Genomic DNA, 13,472 nt, shown 5'->3' on the forward strand with positions numbered 1-13,472 from the left:
TTCCGAGCGCATGCAGCTTTACTGTATGGTTAAATGATGATAGCGTCCTCTTGGGTAAAATATTCCAGAGGTACAACAGTCCCCCATTCGTATCTCCGGGCGGAGGACGTCTTTATCAGGAGAAACAAAACTGGCGTACTACGGGTCGTAGCGTGGAATGTCCGATCCCTTAATCGGATAGGTAGGTTAGAAAAATTTAAAAAGGGAAATGGATAGGTTAAAGTTAGATGTAGTGGGAATTACTGTAGTTCGGTGACAGGAGGAACAAGATTTCTGGTCAGGTGAAATGGCTCTGAGCACCATGGGACTCAACTTCAGAGGTCATCAGTCCCCTAGAACTTAGAACTACTTAAACCTAACTAACCTAAGGACATCACACACATCCCTGCCCGAGGCAGGATTCGAACTTGCGACCGTAGCGGTCTCGCGGTTCCAGACTGTAGCGCCTAGAACCGCTCGGCCACTCCGGTCGGCTCTGGTCAGGTGAATACAGGGCTATAAATACAAAATCGGATAGGGGTAATGCGGGAGTAGGTTTAATAATGACTAAAAAAATACGAGCGCCGGTGAGCTACTACGAACAGAATAGTGAACGCATTATTGTACCCAAGATAGAGAAGAAGACCACGCTTACCACAATAGTACAAGTTTACATGCCAAATAGCTCCGCAGATAACGAAGAGATTGAAGAGAAGTATGATGAGATAAAAGAAATTATTCAGATAGTGAAGGGACACGAAAATTTAATAGTCATTGGAGACTGGAATTTGACAGTAGGAAAAGGAAGAGAAGGAAACGTAGTAGGTGGATTGGGGGTGAGGAATGAAAGAGGAAGCCGCCTTGTAGAATTTCGCACAGAGCATAACTTAATCATAGGTAACACTTGGTTCAAGAATCATGAAAGAAGGTTGTATACTTGGAAGAGGCCTGGAGACATTGGAAGGTTTCAGACAGATTATACAATGGTAAGACAGAGATTCAGGAACAAGGTTTAAATTATAAGACATTTCAAGGGGCAGATGTAGACTCTGACCACAATCCATTACGAACTGTAGATTAAAACTGAAGAAACTGCAAAAAGGTGAGAATTTAAGGAGATGGGACCTGGATAAACTGAAAGAACCAGATGTTGTAGAGAGTTTCAGGGAGAGCATAAGGGAACAATTGACAGGAATGGGGGAAAGAAATACAGTAGAAGAAGAATGGGTAGCTTTGAGAGATGAAATAGTGAAGGCAGCAGAGGATCAAGTAGGTAAAAAGACGAGGGCTAATAGAAATCCATGGGTAACAGAAGAGATACTGAATTTAATTGATGAAAGGAGAAAATACAAAAATGCAGTAAATGAAGCAGGTAAAAATTAATACAAACGTCTCAAAAATTAGATCGACAAGAAGTGCAAAATAGCTAAGCAGGGATGGCTAGAGGACAAATGTAAGGGTGTAGAGGCATATACCACTAGGGGTAAGGTAGATACTGCCTACAGGAAAATTAACAGACATTTGGAGAAGAGAGAACCACTCTCATGAATATCAAGAGCTCAGATGGAAAACCAGTTCTAACCAAAGAAGGGAAAGCAGAAAGGTGGAAGGTATATAGAGGGCCTATACAAGGGCAATGTAGTTGAAGGCAGTATTATGGAAATGGAAGAGGACGTAGATGAAAATGAAATGGGAGATAGGATACTGCGTGAAGAATTTGACAGACCACTGGAAGACCTAAGTCGAAACAATGTCCCGGGAGTAGACATTTCATTAGAGCTACTGATAGCCTTGGGAGAGCCAGCCATGAAAAAACTCTACCATCTGGTGAGCAAGGTGTATGAGACAGGCGAAATAGCATCAGACTTCAAGAAGAATATAATAATTCCAATCCCAAAGAAAGCAGGTGTTGACAGGTCTGAAAATTACCGAACTATCAATTTAATAAGCCACGGCTGCAAAATACCAACACGAATTCTTTACAGCCGAGTGGAAAAACTGGTAGAAACCGACCTTGGGGAAGATCAGTTCGGATTCCGTAGAAATGTTGGAACACGTGAGGCAATACTGACGCTACGACTTACCTTAGAAGGTAGGTTAAGGAAAGGCAAAAATACGTTTCTAGCATTTGTAGACATAGAGAAAGCTTTTGACAAGGTTGACTAGAATACTCTCTTTCAAGTTCTGAAGGTGGCAGGGGTAAAATACAGGGAGCGAAAGGCTATTCACAATTTGTACAAGAACCAGATGGCAGTTACAAGAATTGAGAGACTTGAAAGGGAAGCAGTGGTTGGGAAGGAAGTGAGACAGGGTTGTAGCCTATCCCCGATGTTATTCAACGTGTATATTGAGAAAGAAGTAAAGAAAACAAAAGAAAAATTTGAAGTAGGAATTAAAATCAATGGAGAAGAAATAAAAAGTTTGAGGTTTGCCGATGACATTGTAATTCTGTCAGAAACAGCAAAGGATCTGGAAGAGCAGTTGAACGGAATGGACAGTGTCTTGAAAGGCGGATATAAGATGAACATCAACAAAAGCAAAACGAGGATAATGGAATGTAGTCGAATTAAATCAGGTGATACTAAGGGAATTAGATTAGGAAATGAGACACTTAAAACAGTAGATGAGTTTTGCTATTTGGGGAGCAAAATAACTAATGATGGTTGATGTAGAGAGGATATAAAAGATGGACTAGCTATGGTAAGGAAAGCGTTTCTGAAGAAGAGATATTTGTTAACATCGAGTAAAGAATTAAATGTCAGGAAGTCTTTTCTAAAAGCATTTGTATGGAATGGATATGAATCATTGACGATAAATAGTTTGGACAAGAAGAGAATACAGGCTTTTGAAATGTGGTGCTACAGAAGAATGCTGAAGATTAGATGGATAGATCACGTAACTAATGAGGAGGTACTGAACAGAATCTGGGATAAGAGCAATTTGTGACACAAATTGACTATAAGATGGAATCGGTTAGTAGGACACGTTCTGCGGCATCAAGGGATGACCAACTTAGCGATGGAGGGAAGCGTGGAGGGTAAAAATCGTAGAGGGAGACGAGGAGATAAATACACCAAACAGATTCAGAAGGATGTAGGTTGTAGTAGTTACTCGGAGGAGAAGAAGCTTGCACAGGATAGAGTAGCATGGAGAGCTGCATCAAACCAAGACCACGACAACAACAATGGCCATACGGTCGAAACAGGATTTTTGAGTTTTACAAATAAATAAATATACAGTGACCACGACATTATTTACAAAATTTTACATCACTGAGAGCCCCAGCTGCAAGAAGTTGATCTTAGTTGTTGATCCAGATTTCTGGAATGTATTACTTTACAAAGTCGTTTTCCAGGCATGCACTTTACTACTGGTTTACGAGGTCCACCCACAAAATAAAAATAAAATATTTTGCCATGCAAATTGCCTATTTCGTATTAAAGTACGATTCTCGCGCCATACTTTGTCGTACCCCAAGTTCACTGCCAAGCCACTAGGAACGCTGCTCTCGTTCTCTATAGTAACGCGGGCCTCGCACTTGTGGTATTTTGGTGTTGTGTGGATGTCAGAGTGGCCGGCCGGGCCGTGTGACAGGTGCGCCGCTCGTGTGGACAACGGCGCGGGACGCCGCCCCCTGGCCTACCCTCGTGCCCCCACTCTGGCCGGTATTCGCGTTATTTTTAGCCGCGTCTGCCGCTGCAGGCAGTCGCTCACTGGCAGCCGCAGTCAGCGGACCGCGAGTGCTGGAGTGGGTGGGGACAGCGGGCAGCGGACAGCGGACCAGGGCACACACAGCACGCCGGTAGGGCGCGGCGCGGCGCCAGGGCAGCGGCAGCAACAGGTAGGCGCCCGCCACACCAGCCCAGTCCGCTGCGGGGTCGCTTCATAACTTACTGGCGTTTTTGTGTGCGACAACAGGTCTGCAGCAGCCCACTTAGCATTCGGGAAACCGTGTTCAGCAAATAACAAACACTGTGCATACAAGTCGTTTCAGGTGGAAAGGGACATGCACTGAAGGTGAACCAGAGAACGTCGTATAAATATTTTGCTTTATTATAAATGACTTTTTCGATGCATCACCTTCTAACTTTAAGAAATATGAACTGTGTTGGAGGTAGAACAATAACAATTTCAGTAACAACTGTGTTTAACTATCAGTTCTCCTTTATCAGTCACGTTAAAAATTGCCATTGTCACTTTCAGTGTAACTGACACATGTGGTATTGCTGTTATTTACTTTTCTCTTGAACGCGACCTTGAAAATTAAGAAGTATTTTTTTATTCCGACTATTTGTAGATTTCGATCTGTAGTCAACTCCTCCCCCACGCGAAAAAAAAAAAATGCGTCGAACATCGTCCAGAATAAGTCCCTTTCAGAAATTGTACCGCTCCATGTGGAAAGTGAACATGAATTCCGTACTGTGACGTTTGACGTTTTTTCGCTAATGAAACTACCCGCCAGTACCTCGAGAAAGAGATTCTGTAAGAATTATGCTGTTCGTGAAGACAGGTTTGTAAACTCAAATGAACAATGCGTTGGTAGATGAAACCACATCACACCTTAACAGCGCCGCGCGGGATTAGCCGAGAGGCCTCACGCGCTGCAGTCATGGACTGTGCGGCTGGTCCCGGCGGAGGTTAGAGTCCTCCCTCGGGCATGGGTGTGTGTGTTTGTCCTTAGGATAATTTAAGCAGAGCGTAAGCTTAGGGACTGATAACCTTAGCAGTTAAGTCCCATAAGATTTCACACACATTTGAACATTTTTGAGTAGCGAAACGAAACGGGAAATTGTTGTCTGCATGTGGCGTTCAGAGTGCAAACGCTGTTAGTTTCAAATACTGCCTCTCGAAACGCACTAACAATAAAGCATATGTTTCTATGACTTTTTCATTCAGGATGCCCCATCTTATTGAAGAGTAGTGTATATTTCAGTTCCCACATTCCATTTTCGGTGTGTTGCTTACAGCTATTCTTTTTTCGAACATTACAGCTTTCTTCTCTCACTTGCACAGTTACACTTGACGTATCCGCTTGCCTTAGATTTTCGTGCAGTGTGTAGTGAACCTGTGTCGTGTTTCAGAAGGTTAAAGGTTTTCTACGAACTGTGCAACTCGCTACGTACTCTGTACAATGCTGCTGGCCGTGAAAATCGTAAGAAAGCGTATAATAAAGGTCAAAAATGGTTCAAATGGCTCTAAGCACTATGGGAATTAACATCTGAGGTCACCAGTCCCCTAGACTTAGAACTACTTAAACCTAACTTAACCTAAGGACATCATCCACATCAATGCCCGAGGGAGCATTCCAACCTGCGCCCGTTGTAGCAGCGCGGTTCCGGACTGAAACGAATAAAGGTCAAATTATCATGAGTGTACTACTGCTAGGACATGCAAACGATAAGCATTTCGGCGAAGCAACTCAAAGTCGACATGAGTAACACTGCCTACATTTTGTGTACAATCAAACTTTACTCTGTTGGTTTCTCATCACTGATCGTATCTGAATGTTGATTGTTTGTCAGATTGCGTTGTCCGTTGCGTAAGAAGGAGAAACATCGAAATGCAACAGACGCAAGATCTCGGGCACTTAAGGCCTCAGTTCATCATACTGCATACTGGCTGCTCGCGTTATTAGGTGTACGACCTAGGATACGTAATCTATGGGATTAGGAGGATTATACCCAACGCCACGCAGAGTTTCAATGGTTCCATGCGACTAGCGCTGGAGAGGACTGCGCAGGAATGTGCAGCCACTCCCCGTATCTTGACTCAGAAAATCGGCTGGTCTCCAGCTAGACTAGTGTCTACGTGGACAACGTGTCGATTTCTGGAGCACCAAGGGTAGTTTGCACTGCGGCCATTGTTGTGGATTCCCTTGACGAGACAGTAGGGAGAGGCAAGCTGACGGTGGTGTACGCAGCAGTATAGCGCAGGCACTTTTTCAAACTATTCTTTGTACAGCGTTACAGTGTGCATAGGCTACCACAGACCGAACGGTGCCGGATTGCATGCGCCATCTCCATGCGGGTCCAGCATCAAGGTGACGGAATAGGATCCCACTGGACATACAACAGAATCTCCTCTGATTAACAGTGTCGATAATCTGGGCAGTAACTGTGACATTTCTCGATGTTAAGGACAATGGCTGTACCCTATCTTATGTGGTCTCCATGGAGTTACATAAGGGACGATCAGCAACTTTCAGTCTGAGGGTATTGCTGCAGTGTATATGAAATGTAGCATGACTCCGATGAGGATATACAATCACCGACACGTAGGCAAGAGATTAGTGTAGCGTTCGTGTCTTTCCATTGTGCATGTGGTAAATGCAGAAACGTGACTTTGGCAACTAAATGCGTCTGTTACAGGACCAACGTACTGTTATTCTGTTCTAGCTGCTGAAGGACGAACACTGGTAGACATCCATCGGTGTATGAAGAAAGTGTAACGGGCAGCATGTCTGTCCAATAAAATTGTTGCGGAATGGTGCGCCAAGTTCCATGTTGGTCGTGGTTCGACACAAGACACTGATCGATTTGGGACGCCAACTTTATCCATTATGGAAGACTGGGAGATACTCGTACACCTGCCCTATAGTCCTGATCTCTCCCCATGGGACTATCACTCCTTCGGTCCATTAAAAAAGATCTTGAAGTGTCGACAAGTCCTGCCGGAAGAGGATGTGCAGCACGCAGTTACAGATTATTCATGCACCCGGACATGGTAGTTCACCAAACGGGTATCTTCACCATGATGCGCCGGTGGGATGACTGCCTCAATGCTCACGGAGATTTTGTCTGATAAGCATACAGATTCTGGACAGTACGGCCTTTGAACGGAATTTTTTTGATTGTCTCACTTGTTTTACCAAGATTACGCAACACCACCTGCGGTTATGATATCCTGGTCTGCTTGGATACAGAGGCTGTTCGGCTATTGCCCAGGCCAGCACGTTCTCTAGATCACCGACCCACTGGAAACATGGAGCCATAGGTTGCCGAAAGACTGACACATAGAGATGAAGCTACATGGAATTTCGTCCATCTGTCTGGTACTAAGCTCTGTTTACCTTCATACCCAGCCGGGAGCAGCTGCTACTTTTATAGGGGGCAGCTGCGTGTAGTCTGCTTGATTTCGCACGCTTTATACCACGAAATCACCCAGAAATTTAAATATTCATTCTTTCTGCTTTACTATAAACGCACATGGGTAGGTTTTCGTTGTTTGTTATCCTGGAGTTGCAAGTTTAGTTGCCAGCGTGTAGTTTCGTCGGCTCGTTCCACATGTTTTTCTACTCCGTCTGCTTTAAGCTATTGTGGAGAAACGTTCTGCTGTCAGTCACTCACGTCATCTGTCGTATGATTCGTGATGTGTTAATTTCGTCCATCTTCTGTATAGCGGCGATTGATCTTGTTCTAAAATGCAGTTCCGTTAGTCAAATACGACTATTTACTGCAACTAGTGAAACAGAGTTTCAGTACAGATTGTCAGTACAGTTTGTCAATGTATGAGTAACATTATTATATTTATAGAAGTCTGGAATGGTATATTCAGTCCACTGACAATACGCTGATGGAAATCATCTGAACAGATTATTTAGCTTTGTTCTTGTCGTTGTTTTGCCAACGGATGTAATGAGCTACGTGTCCCTAGGATACTGCAGCGATACCGACGCGACGGCCGGAGGTGTCAGGTGATTCTCACTTGATCTGGTATAGCTGGCACTACAGTCTCAGATTGCAGGACGTTCTGGTCGGAGGTACGCTCCTGCTGGACGGAGGGTTTCCTGGCTGTGTTCGTTAGTACACCGTCCATGCTGGGAAATAATTGTTATTTTATTTTATTCATCATCTATAAATGATGGAAGCAAAGGATTGATTATAAACAACTTTATATTGGACTCCAATTTTTGATGCAGCATTTACTGTAAACCTGCTTTTACTTTGAAGCCACTTAAATGTGTACGAAAAAAAAATCATCTTTAAACTGTAAAGTTGCACTATCTAGAAAAATATTTTCTAATTTTTAACTTTGATCATTAACGTGGGAACAGTCGGCATATCCAAATTCATTAACGATCTTGCACTGTCATACTGAATTTCTTTTCTCGATAGTCTGCTTACTCCCAAGACGGCTCTGATGATTATGTGCTGTATTTTCATTCACAACACTGCATAAAGCTAACTTTACATGGGGGCGCCCGTTTTCCCGTTCGTTTTCTTAATAATACCTAAGGTTTTTCACGGATTTTATGCACCCACCAGGGATTCCTCTACTGTATCACTGCGTTCATGAACGCATACTTTGTCCGTCCAACGTGATTCATATACTATGTTACATATTATAGTCTTTTACAGCCCTACTTTATTTTCCTACCTCTCGAAGTTGTTGCACCAAACTAATTGTTCATGGAAATGTAAACGTATTCCACAATAATCTAATATTCTTTCAAGAGCTCATCCATAAACTACATTCCTTCCCAATTCTATGCGCTGACTCTTCGTTTCGTAATTGATTTGCCCATTTTTTAACAGGCGAAAAAGCAAGTTTTCTATCTGTCTCGACTCGCGAGAGAAGAAGAAAACAAGAGCTACTGCTACGAGGGAGAAGCTAAAAAGGACATTTTACCTTCCATTCGCTTGTTTAATCGTGTGCTGTATATTTTTATTAGGGTACTGTAATTTTCTTCCCTTACAAGACAGTGATGTGGCGTTCTCTTTTCTCTAAAGCATATTCTGACAAAAAATCTCCCAAAAGATTCTGACAGCTACGTAGCATCGACTAGAGCGAAATCATGCCTCCGGATACGGGAAGGCCCGTTACGTCTTTAAGATTATGTTGCGTTTTCAGAGAGTTGTCCTTCAAACACTAAACAATTTCACACTTCGAAGCGCTTTGTTTGCTGTGTTGCAGGGATCGACGAAGCAAATTCAACTGTTTTCTGTCACACTAGTTTTGTTGACTGTTAAACATTCTCCAAAACAACCTGTTTTTGATTTTGTCCATTAATTTTTCCAATGCAGGTTTTGGCTTTTAAATGGTGAAATGCCATACTCGATACTTTACGTTTGGTAGATAATACGAAAGGCATGCTTGTTAAATTAGCGCATTAACTGATAAAGTAGAACTCGCAGGCTGAGGGTTCCACACAAACAGACACTTCATGCGTTCCGGGAATCTCAACGATTTTGTTATCGACGTTGATACTAGCAAGACGTCAGTCCCAGGGATTCAAAGACTTTCGAGAACGTTTTAATTTCAAGACTGAAGTGTGAGAGCAAATGACAAAAGAAATATTTTTTTACTGAAAAACGTACTGAAAACCTTTCTTCTTGTAAAATTCCATGATTCTACGTCAAGGGGAAGTACCCTATAGGTTTTGATGCATGAGTTAGCCTATCTTTTGATTGCATTGACTTAGAAGTTTAAAGTTATTACACCGCCAAGGGACCATTGATGTGACATAAATTTAAACCCGACACGTTTACCCGTCCCTGCGAAAAAGGGGTCTTGACAGACAGACAATCTAGAAACAAATGAGAAAAATATTTTTCTCGTGTGATATAATTACAGGTTAACAACATTCGGATTTTTTTCCCTTTGGTTTTACTGTAAAACCTTGCTTCTTGGCAAGCCCTGTAGGCTTTGATGAGTCAGTTTGTGGGTGTCGAAGTGTGTGACGTAACCAGCCACATCTTTTCATTGCATTTTGTTACAAGCTTCACTTTTGTTGCTTCGCCAAGGGATCGTAGACCTGAATACGTGACATAAATTTAAACTCCTATCCGTTCCAGATAAATAAGGTTTTGAACAGTTTGACAGGCAGACAGAGACGAACAACAGAGTGATCCCACAAGGGTTCCGTTTTATCTACTGAGGTACGGAACCCTACAAAAACAGTTTGCAAATTATGGATACCAGTTTTTAAACTTTATTCAAGAGCATTATACTGATATTACGGATGAGCTGGGAAAATATCGTATAGGCTAGAGGAAGAAGTATTGTAGGAACGTGTTGCAGGGTACAGATTTTGCGTGAGCAGTTAATTAGTCCCATTGAAGAACACGTCGTTGTCATCTTTAGACCAACAGATTTATGCCAGCCTCTTATATACCGAAACACAGCGTGGCGATGCACTTTCCGACGGCGAAGGAAATGCGTCGCCGCGGAAAGTCGCAGCGCGAAGGTCTGAGGGCGACAGAGCGGCCAGGAGCTGTGCGAACAGGGAGGAACTTCATACTGCAGATTAACGGCCTGACTCTACACGAAGGATCAAAATTACACAAATGTGAACACGATCTCTGTTTTGCGAAGTAAGTGTGGTGCGAAGTCCTCATTTGCTGGAATCAGAGCTTCAAATTAAAGAACACTTTGATATGTTGCTGGAGAATCGAAGCCCACACGAGGTGTCTGCGACCCAATAAAACACGAGAAGTGGTGGCTAAAAAATGTAGCGGACAAGAGGTCAACTAACCGAACCTCTACACAACTGTTCCCTAACAGGTCTGTGGCTCCCGCATCCGTACACATAACTTCTGTCTGTAGTCCACGAGTGCCTTCCCCTTATTTCCAATGAAATCATAAAACAACGTATATGATACATAAATCATCTTTATTGTAACAAATGGTGATATGCACAATGCGTTCCATTCACCGCGGAGCCGGCCGAAGTGGCCGTGCGGTTAAAGGCGCTGCAGTCTGGAACCGCAAGACCGCTACGGTCGCAGGTTCGAATCCTGCCTCGGGCATGGATGTTTGTGATGTCCTTAGGTTAGTTAGGTTTAACTAGTTCTAAGTTCTAGGGGACTAATGACCTCAGCAGTTGAGTCCCATAGTGCTCAGAGCCATTTGAACCATTCACCGCGGAGCTAGCCGCGCTGAGACACTCGTCAGCTCGCTGTGACGTCTCTGAGCTACCTGCCAGCTCTGAAAAAAAAAATGTATAGCATGCTCCAGGAAGGCAGAACGGGCTGTATTGAACAGCCTGGTTTGTACAGCTTCAAAGACTACACTAGATCCGACTACAAATGGTAAAAGCGAATGGAACAACTCAACAATATCCCACACACGTTCGATGAGCGATATGTCGGACAATCACGCGTGCCAGAGCTCCAGCGATACCCGTCGATCCTCGAAGATTGGCCCATTCCCTTTAACATGTGGCTAAACGTTATCCTGCAGAAGTATGATTTATGGAGTTGCCTACAGGAGGGAGGAAACTTCAGACTCTAAACCATCCCTGGTTGCCCTTAATCTGTATGAGTTGAGACTACAGGCGGTATAGAGAAGTGACTTGTATTCTGCCACACTCCACACCGCAGTCTGTCACACTACATTCGCCACGGGAACGTCCAGCATGTTGGCAGCCATCTTTGCACTGCACGTTGAATTGAACTCGTACAGAAACACTTGACTACTCAACATCTCAGCGACCATCTCCAACATTGCAGTATGAGGGATCTCTGGACCCCTACGGAATGGCGAATGTACCATCACTACATCAGGTCGCCTCAGACAACTCCACAGCCAGTGCCCACTTCAGTGTCGCACTAGCACTATGGAAGAAACTGTACAAGCCAGAGTCATGTGGACAACGTGGCTGTCATCCCATTACATCGCAAGGTCCAGTATTGCTTCATAGATGAGCATGACAGTGATAAACCTTTTGGGCCCACACATGTAGCTGTTGCAATAGCACGTCGTGTACGAAACGAAATTTCGCAGTACGGTAAACCAGCTGCTGGACAGCAATCACTCTGCCACTTATGAAGCCACCGACATGCAGATATCGCCGGCGTCGAGATATGTCGTCACTGTGTTTCAGGTTTCCATTCGCTTGTCTGTTCTGGACTCTCTCCATTCTCACATTCCTGGTCACTCAGAAACCGTGGAAACTCGATCAACGCGTACTCTGAAATCTTTACTACTTACCGCACTGATCCACATGTACTCTCAGTCTGGGTTTATTCGGGCCTTCCATTCCTTCTGTTGCGGTTTTCACATGTTTTCTTAATAGCCTTATTTACATATTGTTAAGTCTACACAGTGCACCTTAGAGAACGTAACATAATTAATCTGAGAATGATAATGCACAGATAAACTTGTTTAAGACACATCTTTCTCTTGGCGGGATATCCACAACTGTTATCCACTGTCAATGATAAAATCTGCTACAGCTGCAAAAATTATTTATTTCGAAGAAGGAAAGCACTACCCAGTTTCAGGAGATACGTCCTATGTGTGTATTGTGTATTTTACTGGAGACTAGAAACGACGCAGAGTCTTCGTCCCACCGTAGTCCTCATGGTACACAACCCCAAAACAGGCCACAGCAGTCCACCCACCCCACCGCCGCCCCATACCAAATTCAAATGGCTCTGAGCACTATGGGACTTACAACATCTGAGGTCATCAGTCCCCTCGACTTAGAGCTACTTAAACCTAACTAACCTAAGGACATCACACACATCCATATCCCAGGCAGGATTCAAACCTGCAACCATAGCAGCAGCGCGATTCCGGGCTGAAGCGCCTAGAACCGCTCGGCCGCCGCCACACCGAACCCAGGGTTATTGTGCTGTTCGGCCCCCAGCGGACAACCCCTCTGGGAACATCTCATACCACACGAGTGTTACCCCAAATGTTTGCTTGGTAGAGTAATGATGGTGTACGCATATTTGGAGACAGTGACTGGGCAGCAATCGCCACATAGTGTAACTTAGGCGAAATAAGGGGAACTAGCCCGCATTCGCCGAGGCAGCGCCGGCCAGCGCCGCAGTTAATCCACAGTTGTTGGAAAGGTATAGTCTTTCACAAAGCCCCACAATAAAATTAGACGAGACTAGGCATTCTTGCAGGTCAATGGCGCATTTCCGAAATTCATACGCCAGTTCGTTATAGAGGCAACTCACTTTTAAGAAATGCTCTTACATGCAGTCATTAATGCGGTTGTTTTCCGTCTTGCTGAAAACGGAGTTTTTTTTTTTTTTTGAAATTGTGAAAAAATCAAACCTGTAGTGTCTGCAATTACGTGATCACAGTTAAAAGAAAACGAAAGGAAGAAAAAAGTCTCGGGAAACGGCACAAAACGCACGAAGCCTTGGACACTGTCACGAACTCAATTATGGTATATGGTTGCTTAAGTTACAGTGCTTCACTTTTCCACTTGAATGGATCAGAGTCTCATCACTGAACAATAAACTTAAAGGAAATAATCTTCCATCTCCGCGCTCAGAACGGAGTCACAAAACCGTACACGTTTTTGTTTAATACAATGATATGATCCGTACGTCGTTGTTTATCATCATCGTGACTTGTTGTAAATGAGTACTTTACGGTTTGGAACACTATCAATGTCGTCACAAAACACGCTGTGAATGAGGAATGGCCAAATTGCGACCAGCACAGTGTGTAGGCTTCTGTGGACTAGGTACCAAACACCGTTAATGGGCTCTTTTACTTCTTGAAAAGCCATAAGGAATACGTCTGCGGGT

At 43.8% G+C, this 13,472-nt stretch overlaps 1 protein-coding gene across 1 annotated transcript in view; it reads left to right on the plus strand.

Annotated features, from left to right (window-relative positions):
- The first annotated feature begins 3,706 nt into the window (after positions 1-3,706).
- LOC126259231 (ras-related and estrogen-regulated growth inhibitor) overlaps positions 3,707-13,472 on the plus strand; it is a 348,539-nt gene continuing 338,773 nt past the window's right edge. The window contains exon 1 of the mRNA XM_049955847.1: positions 3,707-3,820. The gene's annotated coding sequence lies outside the window, so the exon portion shown is untranslated. The remainder of the gene's footprint in view (positions 3,821-13,472) is intronic.

This window comes from Schistocerca nitens, chromosome 5 (assembly GCF_023898315.1).
Source record: "Schistocerca nitens isolate TAMUIC-IGC-003100 chromosome 5, iqSchNite1.1, whole genome shotgun sequence".
NCBI lineage: Eukaryota > Metazoa > Arthropoda > Insecta > Orthoptera > Acrididae > Schistocerca > Schistocerca nitens.